General features: G+C 36.0%; 1 long non-coding RNA gene across 2 annotated transcripts; it reads right to left on the reverse strand.

Moving 5' to 3' along the window:
• Nucleotides 1-1,119: 1,119 nt before the first annotated feature.
• Nucleotides 1,120-13,075, reverse strand: LOC139126701 (uncharacterized). 2 transcript variants are annotated; one of them, XR_011550701.1, is made up of 4 exons: nucleotides 11,706-13,075; nucleotides 8,121-8,230; nucleotides 4,011-4,140; nucleotides 1,120-2,067 (listed from the first exon to the last, which is right to left on the reverse strand). It is a non-coding gene; the product is annotated as an uncharacterized lncRNA (long non-coding RNA). The 2 variants fall into 2 exon arrangements; XR_011550700.1 differs by lacking the exon at nucleotides 4,011-4,140.
• Nucleotides 13,076-18,873: the final 5,798 nt, after the last annotated feature.

The following is an 18,873-nucleotide window of genomic DNA, read 5'->3' on the forward strand; positions in this document are numbered from 1 at the left end:
GATGAGACCTATTTTCTGACTTTTATTTTGGTATAGATTCTATTTTATAGTTTTCCTTTTAATAATTACATTTGTTCTTATGGTTTCTCATGTCTGCTCAATATGAAAGATTTAAAGGGATGCAGCTTATTATTAGTAATTTACTAAAAAAGTAATTCATTTACATTTTCAATTAAAGACAACCAACCATACTATTTCAAATATAGCCTAATGCTATCAAAATGATGACGAACTTGTTATAGTGCTTCTAGAAATGCTAATGCATTAACATTACTTGTGTTCATACACTGACAGCTATCTGTTTAGGCAAAATTGGTAGCAATAGCTTTCTTAGGGACCGTCTCAGATTGTCGCAGAAGTTCAAGAAACGAAATTTCTTCGTTTAGATCAAAACCCCCTCCCTCCTCCCCCTAAACGAAACTTCAAAAGTGCGAAATGTTCATGTCTGCCTGAGAGTACAATGTTGCATTTGCTATAGCTACTAAAGACGTATTCCCCTTGCCACATTACAATTAAAGTAAACGATCAGATTTGAGTACTAACAGGGCATTTTACCGCATAAAAGTTTCATTTTATTTTACTTTCCCTTTTTGCATCTCTTGTGCTGTTGTTTGTCTTTGTGAACACGCAATTTGTACTTGGTAGGGGCGGTAAATAAGCAAAATATTTGACAAGGGGACCCAGGCATGTTCAATCATATTAATTATGACCAGGTGCATAACAAGTGAGAATAAAGACATCTAGTGTTTAGAGCAGACGCTTATAAATAGCACATTTAAAAAAAATGATACTTTTTGTCTTTGTATAATTTGATGAATGAAATGTTTAGGATACAATGTTCCTATCGGTAAATTGTGTTTGGGGCACAAACGAGATGGAAACAGTTACAAATTTGTTGGCACGAGTGTGCAGTTTTTCTTTAATTTAAAATAAACACACGAAAACTTGTGATCACAAAATAAAAGTGCGAAAGTGAAGTTCACTAATTGAATGGAGGTCAAACCCCCTCCCCCCCTAACGAATAAATTTCGCTTTTTGAACTTCTGCGACAATCTGAGACGGTCCCTTACATGTAGTTGTTTTGGTTGTGTTGCGAGCCGCAAGGTCTACCGGTATGTAACAAATATAAGGATATTCATCAGCACATTTAATGACGTAAACCCATTGAGTCTCATCTTTACACCTCCATGACTCTTTACCAAAGGAAAAATTCTACCAGATTCATGTAGACATTTACAACATTTAGACTATTTTCAATTTACATGCAAACATTGCAATGTTGGACTGATGCAAAGAACTTCATTTTCAAAAATGATGTTGACACAATAGTTTTCAAATAAATACTTGTATAGTTATGTGCTGCATGATATGATTGGAGATTTCATAGGCACACCTAAGGTGCGTGAAATGGAACCCTAATTCCATGCATTTCTCCTGAAATGTCAATAGCGCCCTCAAGTGTCAGCCATTCAAAGTAAAGAGAGAAAGGTCTGAGCATGTGCATTGTACTTCCTGCATCTTAATGGTGCAGTTTCATAATTAAATGTACCACTCACTATCACCACAGTACACTCAGTAATTATAAGTCAGAGCTATGCAGAATGTGATTTGTTAGCCAAGAACCTTAGTACTTTATTGCAAAAACTCAACAAAGCTGGTTGTGACCAGTACACAACAACATCCTGGCATGGAGTACTGGACTGGTGTTTTTGGTGTTGTTTTTTTTTTTTGTCAACTGCAAGAGGTCAGATCCTCATCTAAACTCTCTCAATACATGAATCTTGAAGTGAAACTATGTCCAGAGGCATACAATCCAATTTTAGCAGTGTAAAGCCTCATTAATTGTCCACATGGGAACTGAACAATGATTTGCAAAGCAGTATCAGCTTCTGTTGAGATGGGCAAGTATTTGCTAAACACAACCATGAAGAGATATCCATTTCATAAAAAAGCTTCACAATCAAAACTTTTATGGTTTCAATGTAATCTTGGTCTCAAGATAAAGTCCTTCACTGCACCACGAGTTCTGTACCGGTTGTCATCCATGTCATGCATCTCCACTGCTTCCTGTAAGATCAGAAAACATGAAATCTACTTAGAAGTGGGTTGGGTGTTGGGTGGGAATGTTATATCTTAACTCGGTTTTTGTTCATTGAATTAGGATTCCATTTCACACATCTTTGGTGTGTGAAGTAGAATCTCCAATTTCATATCACAAAAACCTCCTTAAGATATAACAGTGCATGTTCAAAGCCTTTGACATTTTAAGAGGTCATTCTGCTAGCCCACTGATGACTGTACTCTGAAATGTCAGACTGTGTGGCTCAACTTCGTCAGTTATTGAGTCTCTCAAATAAAACCTAGAAAATGTGGATGCTTTTGACCAGCTAGCCTGTGCCAAGATGTCTCTGACTGATACCCCTTGCTGCGTTGCTTTTGATGTACAAGCAGAATGGGTGGAATGTGCCTTAAAAATGTCAGTTTTTATACCTGCTGCACTCAACAATGACTTCAGCCATCTGGCAAGTGTACTAGTGGTTACAGGTTTGTGAGGTTTGACATAGCTAAGTAACAGCTGGTTGACCGGTAATTTACTCTCACTAATATGACGCCAGGGTTCTGACAACTTTCTCTGAGGCACATACAACACCACACACAATACAGGTTGTGATGGTAACATGTGGAAAGTAATGCTACCTAAGGGGCTGTGATCTGACAATTTTTTGGTTGCTGCAAATTTTGTCTTACTTGACTTGGTCAATGAAGTATATCTGAATGTGATGTAGTCCCCATTGTCACACATATTACCAATATCTAGTGTCTGAATTTCTGACTGACGTCCAGCAATGGTCAGAGCCAATAGCATGCATAATTTTAGAGACAAGTCTTTTTGCTTCAATTTCGTGTTTTCAACCGTGATTTCAATGTGTCTTTAAAACCTGATCAACATTCCATGTATTAGTGTACCTTGGGTCTCTCATTAAATACTGCCCTCAGCAATATGATGACTTTGGGTGTTAACCCACCCTATATCCATCAGTTGCTGGTTGAAAGGCTGATAAGATAAATCTGTATGTGTTAATGGACCTATATTGATATCCGTTTGTAAAAAGGTAAGTGATGAAATCTAAGATATTTGCAAAAGATGACGAAAAAGGATCAATTTGCCTTTCACCACACCACTTTCTCCAGGACTCTGATGTTCCCTTCTCCATGCATTCGACATAAGCTAGGCAGTTTCTGCTGAAATTCCTTCTGTGATGAGAGATTGCCTTAAACCCTCCATGCCGCTAATTTCAGATTGCTTCCTGCTAGTAACGGATGTGGTTGGTGTGACTTGGAGTGTCTGGTAAGTTGGAAGGAGGACAGAGAGATCTACAGACATTTCCATCATTAGTAAGAACCACGGCTGTGTATGCCATACTGGTGTCACTATGACAATAGTCGTCTCCTTCCTCACTTTGGCACTTTGGCTAGACATCTCCCTGTCAGAGAAAATAGGGGGGGATGCATACCCATTCAAGCTGAACCAGGAGATTTGAATTGCATTGAATGCCAATGCTCCTGGGTCTGGTTTCTAAGAAATGTACTTGTCCAGCACATAAATACTTGTGTAGTTATGTGCTACATGATAATGATTGTGCTGAAAATGCTTTAATCCTACCCCTTACATGATGATCTTTGAATGCCATAATGCCAAGTTTGTGTAGTCAGGGTTTGAAATTTTCAATTGCGTTCACCACCAGAAAATATTTTGACTTTTTTGTTGTTGTAACAATGAACAAGTGCATGGCTGCTACAAAGTCAGGGCTCGAAATTAACTTTTCCCTGGCAGTCCACTTTGGCTGCCATTTACTGAAATTGTAGCCCAGTGACAATGGCTGGTAGCTCATGCATTTTTGTTCAGGGATTTTTTTCTAATAAACCAGACAATAAAAGACCTATTTTTCATACCACTGAAGTTAATTTTCTAGTTATTGACATTTGATGGGAATACTTGCAAACCTTACCAAAGGGAAGCCGGTTGGTGACCCTTGACAGCCTGTCTCATACTCTTAAGTTGTATGCAAATTTTGATAGTCCCCATGACGACGACAAATCTCAGCACGTGTAGCAGGCTAAAAATAGACCATGGGCTTTCTGTGCGGAAGAGAACATAATTGTAATTGATGCATTAGGATCAAAGTATGCTGACTCAGCAGTTTTCATTCATGTCTGTGATAATGATAAGATGTAATCCAGTATTTTCATAGCTTGGTCAGCAACATTTGCAGATCAATGCCTTAAACACTGAAATGAAATGACGTTGCTTCTCTCTTAATTAGCTTTTGTAAATTTTCTTAGAGCTGAAATTTATCACAAAAGCAACGTCTGCATAAAATCACAAGGTTATGTTGTCATCTACTGCATATATCAGAAGAAATAAGACAGAACATGAATTTTCTCATATTTCTTGTCTACACACTGCTACCGATACAGGCTTTTCTCTCGACTGCGCAATTGCGCAAATTGCGCATTTCGAACCATTTTCTGCCCTTTGAAAGTTACTGACAGCGCGAAAATCGTGCACAAAACACATCAAGCAATATACGCCTATATGATGGTGACCCAAGTTCATAGTGTAGTGACCCCTGAATTTGCTGTTGTTACAGCCCCCTAATTTTGATGAATGGGGCAGAAATTGCCCCTTTCAGTGAACATGCAGAGAAAACACTGCCGATAACATGTACAGCCAGTTGTGAACTAAAATGCCTCAATAAATGTTGCAGTTGTCTGAATGATGACACTACTGTTTTCTCTGACATTATCCATAAGTTTGTACAATTTCATTAAATTTGCAAACAATGATTCACTGATATAAACTACAAGATATCTTTGAGAAATCATAAGAACAAGATATCTGAGCTGCCACCCTAATCACAAAAGGTCATTAAATAAGTCAATAAAATAATTTATCAACAGGATGTCACTATTCACTTTACATAACTAGAAGATCAATATCTGTATCATGTCTCAGAATTTGATGCAGGATTTCTGGACGTATCAAACTAATTAAGAAAAGTCATTAAATATGCAAATTAGAAATAATTAACATGATACTGATAAACGTCCTTATGCACAGTTAAAGCAAAATAAGCTCAACATCTACACCAAGTTTCAATAAATCTGATGAAGTACTTCTTGATGTATCAGCCTAATTATAAAAATTCGTTAAATATGCAAATACGCAATTAATTGACATGATATGATAAATATTTTTGCATGGTAATACAACACTTTGAGATCAACATCTGTTATGAGTTTCATCACATTTGGTGCAATATTTCTGGACATAGCACACTAATTAGGAAAGTTCATTAAAAATGCAAATTAGCAATTAATTGACAAAATACTGCGTAATGTCTTTGTTCGCTATTACAACACTTTAAGATCAACATCTGTACTAAGTTTCATCATATTTGCTGCACTATGTCTAAACATATTTCCTTAATTACAGAAATTCATAAAAAATGCAAATTAGCAATTTAACGAAATGAATCTGCAAAATAATTTTGCACACAGTTACAGCTTAGGTATATGAATATCTGTACCAGGTTTCATGAAATTTGAGTAGGTATTTCTTGACATCGGAATTATGAAAATTCATTAAATATGCAAATTAGCAATTAAATGACATGATCAGTGTTCGAAATAATCGGTGGCAATGGTGGCATTTGCCACCAAAAACTGTCAATCTGCCACCAAAATTTCTTTCTGGTGGTATTTTTCTGCTACTAAATTTCGGGTCATCATGTCATCAATCCTACGGCTTGAATGAAGGAACACTGAAGGAACACGCGTTGTCTGACGGCGGAAAAACTCATTAGCAAACAACCCTCCCCAAACTAATTGCGACATTTTGGCATGAATGAAAACATAGCGTGAATGCAAACTTGTGATTGGCTAATCTCCATATCGATGACAGCAGCTTTTGTACACTTGACATGTTGTTGTCCTCTGTGATAGCCGCATATGCAGTCATACGGCACAAGATAAAAGCATGTTGTGACATTTTGAAAACAAAGCCAAACTGCAGCCTGCGTGATTTAAATAATAATAAATACTTGCAATTCATTAGCCAGTACAGGGCTCAAAAATTCATGTCTCCCGACGCCCGTTGCTAGTGAATTTTGCGTTCGGGCAAGTAAAATCAATATGCTTCCCGTCCGACGGGCAAGTGCACCAGCGGTTGAATTAACTAAGCTCTGGACAATTCAAGCTTGAAAATGTATTTCATTAGGTCTGTACACGTCTACAATCATTGTAAGTCCTTCAACTCTCAGAAGGGTTTTCTGGAAACCCTTGAAAATCCGCCCGACATCGCAAAATAATCGTTCTTGCTGTTGTAAAACACAAAAAGTCGTAAAAATAGAGTTTTGCGACATGTTCTCTCCGACGACACGGAGTGAACTCACTGTTTTGTATGTGTGCCGTAAAGTGGTATGCTCTTGACAGTGGTTGCCATTCTCTTTGTGCAAGTGTATGAGTCGTATGACAGTCGATCGGCTTCACGCGATAGTGTAATTGCACCATGTGCTTTGTAAATGGATGTAAACTTATTCAAAGCCATGGATCTCGGCAATGCTTACTGTTCAACGTAAATCAACACCCAGTTGAAGAAGTACAAGTTTACATCGTAGTCGAAACGGGCTCAGTCGACCAAGGATTGAAGGAGGCCACATATTGCAGCTACGTAGTGCGTGAGACGCAGACAGTTTCAAATTACGTGACCTTGGTGTTAGGGATCAGCTCTCACTTTAAAGAAAACAAATCTGCACTGAAGAGTAACGAAAAACGAAACTTGAATCTGCTCTCTTGACGAATACATTTATCAAAATAAAACTTTGAAAGACTGCTGTGCTCAGTGAGCAAACATGTAAACAGGTAAAAGGGTTGCAGATGTACATGTGCGTATGCATTGGCAGATAAACACTGGCAGAGCAGTTGTTTGTGATCTCAGCTTGATAATAAAGAGCAGCAGCCAGCCATGCATATTGTAAATCACACAATCTTATTACTCTTATGCAAAGATTTTAATTTGGATTAGGTTGTGGAAAAATTCCAAATTCAAAGATGTTTTCTAGATGGCCAAATCTTCAGAAAAGACAAAAGTATTCTCACATTTCTTGTGCTACATTTCAGATTTGGTAATAGTCCTTCATTTTAACAAGATGTAGTTCATGTTTGAATCTGTTTTTTCCCTCTTTGAATTCACTTCATATGGCCAAACTCTTGCTCTCTGTTACAAATTACTGGTACAGTTATTAGAAATTTAGGGCAAGTAATTTTTCCTCTCGGGCAAGTAAAAATGAAATTCACGTGTCCCACGGTTAGTAAGTTTGAAAATTTTTTTCGAGGCCTGCAGTATGGGTTGACTTTTTGTGACGTGTACTCACCATATTTTCAAGAATTTATAAATTAGAATGAGTATGTGGCAATGACAAAATGTTGTATTATACCGATAACATGATGTGTTAAACTGCCACCAGATTTTTCATAATTGCCACCAGATTTCATATCTGGTGGCAAACTTTTGCCACAAGAAATAAAAAAGTATTTCTATCCCTGCATGATCCTGCTAAATGTCTCTGCATACTGATACAGATCTGGTATATCAACATCTGTACCATGTTTCATCAAATTTTAGAGGGTATTTTTTGACACAGCACCCTAATTACGAAAATTCATCAAATATGCAAATTTGCAATTAAATGACATGATCCTGCTAAATGTCTTTGCATACTGTTACAGATCTGGTATATCAACATCAACACAATATTGACAAATATCTCTGTGTGTTATTGAAGCTGAGTAACCAACATGTCTATAAAGTTTCATCAAACTTGGTGCAGTCTCCTAAGAAACAGAGCTCTTTTTCAAAAGTCACAATTATGCAAATTATGCATGCCACACCAAAAGCAATAGGCGTGCATATGTATGCCATTATGAATTATCCTTGTATGAACTGGCTCAGACATGTCAGAGACAGACGGGGAGGGATGGACAGACGGATTGAACTCAAACCACAAGTCCCCCTGGATGTCGTCCGGGCACTAATATTAAATGCAAGCCACACTCACAAAAAGTAATCAGTTCTTGAAATTCCCAAACACAATAGTACCAGACTTTATTCCAATCTGATAAGCTGTTCTTGAGATATCACGTAGACAGGTAGAAAGACAGACACTGGCTAAAACACAGACAGACACAAAAAATTGGTAAAACGATAGCTCATATGTGTGAACATATGAGCAAGTAAGGATTTTACTCATTGTTTCATGTAAAAAATTGTATCTTATGCTTCATGCATGCCTAAGTATGTAATTTTCATTGTGTATGCAAATGATAAACTAGTGAAAAAAATCTAACAAAATAACATATAAGGAATAGTCACATGGGTAATAAAGTGGTAGACTGTAAAATTACAATAAATTTAATGAAGCCATGATTATGTCAACCAAAATAATCTCTACAAATGCAGAAGTGTTCACTTCATGATACTGCTAAGTCACATCATTTTCAAAGCAGCCATTCCAAAGATATTGCCTAATTACAGAAATTCATTAAATATGCAAATTAGTAATTAGTGTGTAAAGTTCACTTTGACCAAACAAATCTCTACAAATGCAGAAGTGTTCACTTCATGATACTGCTAAGTCACATCATTTTCAAAGCAGCCATTCCAAAGATATTGCCTAATTACAGAAATTCATTAAATATGCAAATTAGTAATTAGTGTGTAAAGTTCACTTTGACCAACAAATCTCTACAAATGCAGAAGTGTTCACTTCATGATATTGCTTAGTCACATCATTTTCAAAGCAGCCATTCCAAAGATATTGCCTAATTACAGAAATTCATTAAATATGCAAATTAGTAATTAGTGTGTAAAGTTCACTTTGACCAACAATCTCTACAAATGCAGAAGTGTTCACTTCATGATACTGCTAAGTCACATCATTTTCAAAGCAGCCATTCCAAAGATAGTACCTAATTACAGAAATTCATTAAATATGCAAATTAGTAATTAGTGTGTAAAGTTCACTTTGACCAAACAAATCTCTACAAATGCAGAAGTGATCACTTCATGATACTGCTAAGTCACATCATTTTCAAAGCAGCCATTCCAAAGATATTGCCTAATTACAGAAATTCATTAAATATGCAAATTAGTAATTCGTGTGTAAAGTTCATTTTGACCGAACAAATCTCTACAAATGCAGAAGTGTTCACTTCATGATACTGCTAAGTCACATAATTTTCAAAGCAGCCATTCCAAAGATATTGCCTAATTACAGAAATTCATTAAATATGCAAATTAGTAAATAGTGTTTAAAGTTCTCTTTGACCAAACAAATCTCTACAAATGCAGAAGTGTTCACTTCATGATACTGCTAAGTCACATCATTTTCAAAGCAGCCATTCCAAAGATATTGCCTAATTACAGAAATTCATTAAATATGCAAATTAGTAATTAGTGTGTAAAGTTCACTTTGACCAAACAAATCTCTACAAATGCAGAAGTGTTCACTTCATGATACTGCTAAGTCACATCATTTTCAAAGCAGCCATTCCAAAGATATTGCCTAATTACAGAAATTCATTAAATATGCAAATTAGCAATTACAAGAGAAGCACTAACAGTAAAACAAAATGTACAGTAATGTCTATGCCCATAAATTTTATTCACTTCAATGCACAGGTCATCAAACATTATATACACCCTTGCTTACCTTTGACATAAAGTAATTGGTCACATTCATTTAACATGTAAATGAGGTATTAACTATCAGGTTGATAGAAAATTTATATGGAAACACAACACTCAAGGAAGAAAAAATTTACACTGTTAATTAACATGACAAATGCTTGAATTGAAATAATCATTAAAAAGTTAAATTATCAAAGAATCAGCTGGTTTCCATGGAAACAGGTTTTATCATTCAATTTTTGGAACATTTTATATACCCTAAGCCATTCTCAACGTTTTTCACCAAAATAATTTTCGAAATTATGCATATTTCATGACAAGAAGAGTAATGTCTACTGGTAGTTTATTCTTTACTGCTCTTGACCTTTGACCTACATTTGTAATGGCAGGTATTGTTCCCAAAGACACAGTCAGAAGATTGACAAGGGAAGGCAATGGACCAGGAGAAGTCTGGAATCCATGTGGATTGACAATAAACCAGAATGGACAAGTAGTTGTCAGTGACTATGGAATTGAAGAAGAAGATGATGATGATGAATATGATGACCAGCCTGGCAGTGTGAAGACAGTAACAGCAGACACTGCACAGATCATATCAACAATCACTTTTCATGGCTTGCCAAATATTTTCAGACCAACAGATGTGAAAATGTCTAAAAATAATTTGTATTACATTGCCGACGATGGCAACAATTGCATTCTAGTGTGCGATGCAAAGAGTAGATTGAAACAAATAATAGATATTGGTGAAGTCAGTGCACCTGAGATATGTCTTGGTCCAGACAACACTGTTTTTGTAGCAGACTACAATGGCCGTGTGATAAAATACAGCAAGGCTGGTGAAATGATTTCAAGTAAACAACTCAGTAAACCCTACATTACCATGAATAGCAAATATCAACTCATAGTGTCATGTCAAGATGAACATTGTATCTATGTTTTGGACAGTAATCTCAACACATTGCACACATTTGGACATGAACACTTAGTAAATCCACTTGGAGTCAGTGTTGATGCAATTGGAGAAAATATTTATGTAGCAGATGAGAATAAAGTAAAGATCTTTAGTGCACAGGGTGAATACCTGACAGATGTAACTGTAGATGGAGAGCCTTGGTTCATTGCAGTGTTTGCAGACGGTAGAATAGTTTATACAGATGTCAGTGATGTCAGTGATGGCACTGTGCGTGTAATTTACACGTAAGAAATATGAGAAGACAGTTTATGCAAGTATTGCAGCAAATACAACTCTACAACACAACAACACCATCCAAAGTGAAAATTCCTCTTTTTTCACCAAAACTCTCAATATTTCTCAGCCAAGTTTGGGCTAGAATTTTACGTTAGGACGTAAAGAAAAGACTCCAAGTGAAATTGAAGTCATTGGTTGAAATTTTGTATTTTTTTAAAGAGTAATTTTTTGTACAACTGTCAAGAAATTGTATTCTGGTTTGTTGAAGAGCAATTGTAATGAATGCAAGAATACAAATATTCTCATTTTTCTGAGAATTGTTGATATTTTCCCTGCCATGTTTGGGTTAGAATTTTACGTCTTGATGTAATTGATCTGGGAAAGTGGAAATTTTAATGATCAGTTGAAATTTTATATTTGTTTAAAAGAATATTTTTGAAAATTGATGAAGGTATTGTTTGTATTCAATGGTTTGAGATGATTGCATTGCAAAATATAAACATTAACATGGTTTTTCTTGGAAATACTTGAAATTTTCCATGGCATGTTAGGGTTAGAATTTCACGTTAGAATGTAATGAAGCTCAGAAAGTGAAAATCAAAGCAATCGGTTGAAATTTTCATATTTTTTACAAGTTGTGTTTTGATAATTTTATACATGATTGCATTGACAGTTGTATTCATTGAAACCATTGATCAAAGCATCGCTGTCAAATCTTGTCATATTTGCTGCAAATCAATAGATACAATGTTCAAACTTTACCTGTAGATTCTTTAAAGTGTACCACGCTTGAATCTGTCAAAATCGTTCTTCTAAAGGAAGTAATATATCCAGATTTTACGATTTCCAGGGAGATCACAATGTGATCGAGTCGCCAGTACTGATGCCATGTTTTGGCGTGAGGTGTGTACTTCGGCCTGACGGACTGCATCCGCCGTGAAAAAATAGTGCACATGAAAAATGTTGCTCTGTCCGTGTAAGCTATGTTTGTGACCGAAATGTGCAATACTTTTGTACACCGATCAATTACTACAAAATCAATACCCATATTGTTTTGACCGTCAATACAGCTGTACGGCAATTTGTAAACTTTGTCAAATTAGTCCGCCAGGTCACTGAACGAACGTGTCTGCACCACGCCGTCCATGGATCAGCTGGTTGCTAGGCGACACAGCAGCTATTGTATTCGGAAAAGTCCTATCACTTATTGACGTGTATTTTTTTCGAACGAAACAAAAACCAAGTCATTTCCTTCTGTGATTGTTATGAGAAACGAGTTGTATCAAAGAGCTCGCTCAGAAAATTGAAACTTTGCTTAAAGTCATGTAATTTTTTTGGTTACTTCGTTGTAGTTTTTAGACATGTATACCTTTTACGAGAAAAATAAAAAAATGTGAAAAAAAATCATTACGAAAGTGAAAGTGGAGATTAAAAATCTACAAATATTCATTCAGGAAATTGATAAGATCAAACAGACTATTCATTGCCGTTGAGAGGAGCTGTATTTTAGGTTTTAGGTATAAGTCATTCAGTTTTGTAGTTTATTGCCTCTCCCTTTCAGCGATGTTGTGATATTATTACTGTAACTTCGTCTCCTGTGAACAGATACATTTTGATAATATTGGTCTTACTTTGTCGACTGAGAAATGTTAATATTCATTGATATATCTGCTATAATTAACCAGACATGTATATTTTTTTCAATAAATATATTGTTTGTAAAACTGATATATCAGACGATATAACTTCACAAATTTGTATTTATGATTGTTCCATACACGAACAAGCTTGTAGCACAGTCAATTTGAGAAGAAACCAGCTCCTATCAGAAATAATAACCATCTTTCCCATGATATTGACATTTTCTCTTCCTTGTACAGTTTTATTCGTTTTTTATCAGGAAAAGTAATGTTCATTTTATCTTTTCTCTTTTCTGGGTGATTTTGTCTTGTTGGTATGGTTCTGTTTTTATCCGCATGTGTGTTTTGTCCCCTTTTTGTCGTTTTATTGTAGATCTGTATGTTGACTTGCTCATTAGTTTGAAGAATAAATGAATTAATTAAACGTTAATTAAGCATGATGACCCTCATGATAATTTTGATGATAAGATTGCTGGCACGACTCAGACAGGAAGGACACGAGGCAAGTAACCCGCTCAGAACAATTTCCACTTCTAGACCGTACAAATATCTGCAGAGGTTGCACTTTATGGGAGTTTGGTAGAACCCAAGGTTTGCAGCGCCAATCGTCGATATCTCCGCTCACCGCCCCCTCCGTTATTGTTTGAATTCCATGGTCCAGTGGCTGTACTCATCGCTAGAAAGGAAGGCATGGTCAGAGGGTCAGAGAGAGAGAGAGAGAGAGAGAGAGAGAGAGAGAGAGAGAGAGAGAGAGGAGGGGGGGCGCAGACAGGCAGACATACAGACAGACAGAGGAGCGAAAGAAATATATTGGGAAATTTTCATAATGGCATCAAATTTCCTTGTACAATGATGATGGAACACCTCTGCTGTTTTAAGAGGAAGCAACGGTGACAATCGCTCTTTTACTTTAGGTGCAATAATGGTTACCATTTCTTTCTATCGACGTTTCTTCCTGTCCTTTTTAAAAAGAATTCTTGACTAAAAATAAGTGAATTTGACGGTGAAGTGGTCGTGATAAACAAACATTTGACTTGCTGTAATATTTGAAATAGTGTCAGCATGTACCATCGTCCAGCGAGGCTAATTGTACTCCGCGAAATAGCGAAATGGCGAAATGACGAAATGGCAAAATCACGATTTTCGATTTTTTCCAAATAGCAAAATAAACAAATAAAGAAACTACACACAGAGAAATTACCTGCCACCTAGAGTATGCTTTACAATCGTCTCCTACTCTTACTAGTACAACATTACATGTAAAATGCCATGTTGAACATCGCTGAAATTGGCCTCGGAATCAAATTCAGTTTTGAGTGACTGAACAAACAGCTGGCATATGTTTTGTTTCCAAACTGACCAAAGTCATTTTTTGCTCACGTGTTTACACACGTGGGCATATGTCGCAGCGATGTCTGTCTGTCTGTCCGTCTGTGTGTCTGTCTGTCTGTCTGTTGGTCCATTATCTCAAAAACGGCTTATCAGATCAGAATCAAATCTGGTACATATATTCAGTTAGCAAATGGCAAGAACTGATTAGTTTTTGGTGGGTCTGGCTTGCATACTTTTTGCTCATTTGCATAATTAATGATTTTAGAAAAAATGGATATATATTGAAAACAACTACACAAAATTTGATGAGATTTGCTACAAATGTTGATCACACCAAGATATATCAGCAGTGGGAACCATTAAGGGTGACATGAAAGATAAATGCTAATTTGCATATTTAATGAACTTTCCTAACTAGGGATATATGTCTGATTTGACATGATCAAAATTGACCAAACTTGGTATGTATATTAAAGATACTATGATTTAACATTATTGAAAGTCATTAAGCGTTTTAATTTCAGCCAATTCCTAATTTGCATATTTCATGAACTTTGTTAATTAGGATATATATTTGAAATGACTGGACCAAAGTTGATGAAACTTGCTACATGTATTGAAGCCACTATGATACAACATTTTGAAAGTCATTAAGCATTTTTACTTCAGCCAATTCAGAAGTTGCATATTTGATGAACTTTCCAAATTAGGGATATATATCTGAATTAACTTGATTGTAGTTGTTGAAACTTACTATATACATCAAAGATACTGTGATATAACATTATTGAAAGTCAAAAGACATTTTTACTTCAGCCAAAACCTAATTTTAATATTAAATGAATTTTCATAATTAGGTATATTATCTTAATGGACTTGATCAAAATTGATGAAACTTACCATGTATATTAAAGACTCTATAATTCAATATTATTGAAAGTCATCAAGCATTTTCTCTTCAACCAATTCCTAATTTGCATATTTAATGAACTTTCCTAATTAGAGATATATGTCTGAATTGACTTGACCAAAGTTGACAAAATTTGCTACACATATTGCAGATACCATGATACAACATTACTGACAATCACTAAGCATTTTAACTAAAGCCACTTCCTAATTTACATATTTAATTAACTTTGCTTATTAGGGATATATACCGGGATTTACTTGATCAAAGTTGGCAAAACATGCTATGTACATTGATGATTATACCAGGTACTAGATCAAAACAATATCGAAAGTCATTTCACATTTTCATGTCAGCTTATTTATAATTTGCATATCTAATGAGCTTTCACAGCTCGGCACATATGGCTTGAAGGACTTGGCCAACGGTAATTACACTTGCTAGATAAAGTGGTGATACAATAAGAGCAGTAAAATTACTTTAATATTTTTATTTCAGCTAATTACATATTTGTATACTTCATGACATTTTAGAATAATCGGCGGTGATTATTGTTCATTATGTTGATCATAATAATTTCAATGAAGTTGCAAACATGTGGCAAAGGTTCAAATTTACACATAACTTCAATATATAATGAAACACATGAGCATTTACAGTTCATATCTGGTCTGTCATATGAAAAGTATTTCGACCACAACAAGTTTATTAATTTTTGCCTTACCGCACTCCTTGAGTGTGTTGTTGAGCAATAAAGTAAAGTAAAGTAAAGTAAAGTAAAGTTATTACTGGCATGTGTTTTGCAGTATGAAGAAAAGGCACTGATTAGCGATGATACCATTATCGGTTTAGTTTATCTGTTTGGCCACCGTTTTATCACATACTCCTGCCAAACTATGTGTACGCGTGCACGCTTACGCAAAATATTTTTATCTTTGTACAAGAGATCTAAGGGACAAACCTTTAGATATTTGGAGGGGTGGTCAGAAACGGAAAAAAAATTCAGAACAGAAAGTTTGGGGAAATATCTTCACACTACATTGCAAAATAAACAAAATATTTAGAACACAATTGAGTAAAATAAATCTGCAAGACTCAGAAAAATAATTTGCACATCTATTCTCATTTGAAAAAAAAAGAAAATTTGAAATTTGCAGTTGTACAAAATTGGTTTTTTTTTTCACAATCCGATCGTGAGCACCCCCTCCCAAAATCTAATGGTCTGTCCCTAAGCCTCGAGGTATACGTGGTTTTGAGCGCTGTCAACTTCCGGGTTCGCGATCGCGCGATTTCGCCGAATTTATCGTACTTTCGGTGCTAAACTTCGACGTTGAGAATCAAAACATGTGCAGATTCACTAAATTTGACTTTGTTCAGATGAAACTCAGCAGATTTTCTTATAATTTCCAACCTGCACGGCATACACATGGGTTTTGGAATCCACCGTGCAGATTGCAGTGTGCACCAGGGTAATTCGGCTTAACATCGATTATACAGCATACTCTAGGTTGCAGGTAATTTCTCTATGTGTAGTATATTTATTTCTTCATTGTGCAATTTGAAAAAAATCGTGATTTCGTCATTTCGCCATTTCGCTATTTCGCTTAGTACAATTAGCCGTCTAGCGACTAGTGTCTCTAGTTCACCGCACAGCGTGACTTAGCCAGCTATACTGAGTGCACATTAATTTAAAAAATAAGTCGTTATATCGTCTTAAAGAAAACAAAATCAGCGGCAGAGAAATTCATTAGAGAGTTTTTGCATCGATATCAAATATGGTTGCCTTCCTGTGTCGGAGAGAACGGTCATGTAAGCTTGGGCCTGAAAATACTTTTCCCCGAGAGATGAGGCGCTGCCATCGATGTTCGTTTCAGTTTCAAAGTTTGCAAATTACACAAATATAGGTGTTCAGTTTGTACAGGAATATTTGACAGTCTGCAAAGCTATTTCTTGAATTCTTATAGCGATACTCTTCGCGTGAAACAAATCGTTGTCACATGTGTATTTTTATGTTCCTTCAAATAAACTGTCAGTTGATAATGATAACGGTCCGTGAAAAAGCAGAATTTTAATTGTTTTCCTCAAAACTGGCTCAATATCGGTAAATATTTTTCTCACGATGCCAAAAAGTGTTAGAAACGATAACTATGTGTTTGGTTCAAGTACATGTATATTCAGCTGAGACTAGTATACCTAACACAGGTCGTAGAGGCTTGTTCCAGATCTCAGCAACTATAGCGTCGCCGGCCGCAGTACTCACGCTGCTGGGGCTCGCTCATGGAAGAAAAAACGCACGGTCGCGATCGGTCGAGCGGTAGAGGGCGTAATCATGCCGCTGGCGTTTCTGAGCACAGTGATAACGAGATTTCCGCACCCCTCGGTACTGTTCTATAATTGTCGATGAAAGTAAATTGATGACAGTAAAACAACAGTTAATTTAACATTTTCAGTGTAACTCACAAGATAATGATCAATTAAATCGGAATAATTCAAAACATTCGTTCATTATCAGTAGCAACTTCAACATGACACGAGTCTACAAATGTCTTTTATTCACCAGCTTGTCATGCCTGCTATGTATTAACGCCTCGCCGATGTGTAGCCAACAAGGTGAAGTCAATGTGTGTTTTTTTTCAAGGAATTCTCCTTATGATCTGTCTGAAACTTTCGTTTGGGCTAGACCGATAGCAATTAGAGGTTTATCAGTGATTTTTGAGTGTAAACTGTTGATTTATATGAAGACAATATTATCACAATTTTCCCGTCCTTTAATACAACCACACAGATCTGAGAGGAAGATTTTCACGATTACTTTCCGCAACCAATAATTATCGATCACTTCAGCAAGAGTGTTATAATCAACAGTAGATTTGAGCTTACTGATCTCCAATTATTAACCATTCTATGTTTCTGACTTTTTGCCATGGTTAGCGTGAAATGAGTTCAAGGCGCATCACACGGGACCCGAAAATTCACTACAAATTCACTTGCATCATTATTTTAATCTCTTTTACTCCCAGGCTTATCACACAACTTTGCTGGGGATGTCTTATCTGTTACGTAGGTGTATTAGCTTTTGAACGTATTAATGGTAGAATGCGCTTCAAAAGTGAAAGAGAAACTTTTGCTCAACCTTTCCCAAGGAATATTTGAACCATTCTCTTTCAAAATCAAGAATAAAAATCGAGCGTCATCGTGAAAATTTTGGTACTAGAATTACAAATTACACTATATATACCTGTATTTGAAATTCAAATGGCCGCCATACTAACTCCAAGATAGACTGAAAAAAATTCGATTAAGACTAAGACGGTTGAAAGTTTTTTTTATACAAAGAGCTTTATATTGAACCTCCGCAAGTGGTAGATCAGAAAAGAAAAGTTTTAGGGAGTCCGAATATCTGTCCCGAGGCTCACTCTACATTAAACAGTTGTATTCATTCACTGTGTCTTATCCTACTCTGTCGAACAATCATCATCAACTTCATCCTCTGAAAGCACTTGATATGAAAACAGGGACGACTTGCTTGAATTGAATAATCACATATCGGAAATAGTTGGGAAAATTAGAGGAAGATATCCCAGGTGCAGTGGGCCTGATCACCAGAAGCATGGGATATGGCTAACACTTTTGATAAAGGTGATGACGAATGTCATGATGGTGAATATAAAAAATTGTAAGAAAAATGAATTGCTTCCGCTAAAAAAATAATTGGATATAGAACTATGGGAAGAAATGCTGTTACAGTGACAGAAAAAAATGCTGCCCAATCAATGGCCATATCCTCCACCTCTCCAAAAATCGAATGTTCTCTCATTACCAAACCTTGCAACAGCTTTCTTGCCTACAAGATTGATGGTAATTGCGCTACGTGTATTCCGAGAAACCAGACCTGGATGATACTATACCAAAATATTTGAAGGTAGGTGCGACTTCGGAGTTTTGGTGTTAATTTTATTTTACCGTCTGAGAAAGAAAGAAAGAAGAAGAAGAATATATATATATATATATATATATATATATATATATATATATGTGTGGTGTGTGT

The sequence above is a fragment of the Ptychodera flava genome, unplaced genomic scaffold, assembly GCF_041260155.1.
Source record: "Ptychodera flava strain L36383 unplaced genomic scaffold, AS_Pfla_20210202 Scaffold_125__1_contigs__length_171678_pilon, whole genome shotgun sequence".
Taxonomy (NCBI): Eukaryota; Metazoa; Hemichordata; class Enteropneusta; family Ptychoderidae; genus Ptychodera; species Ptychodera flava.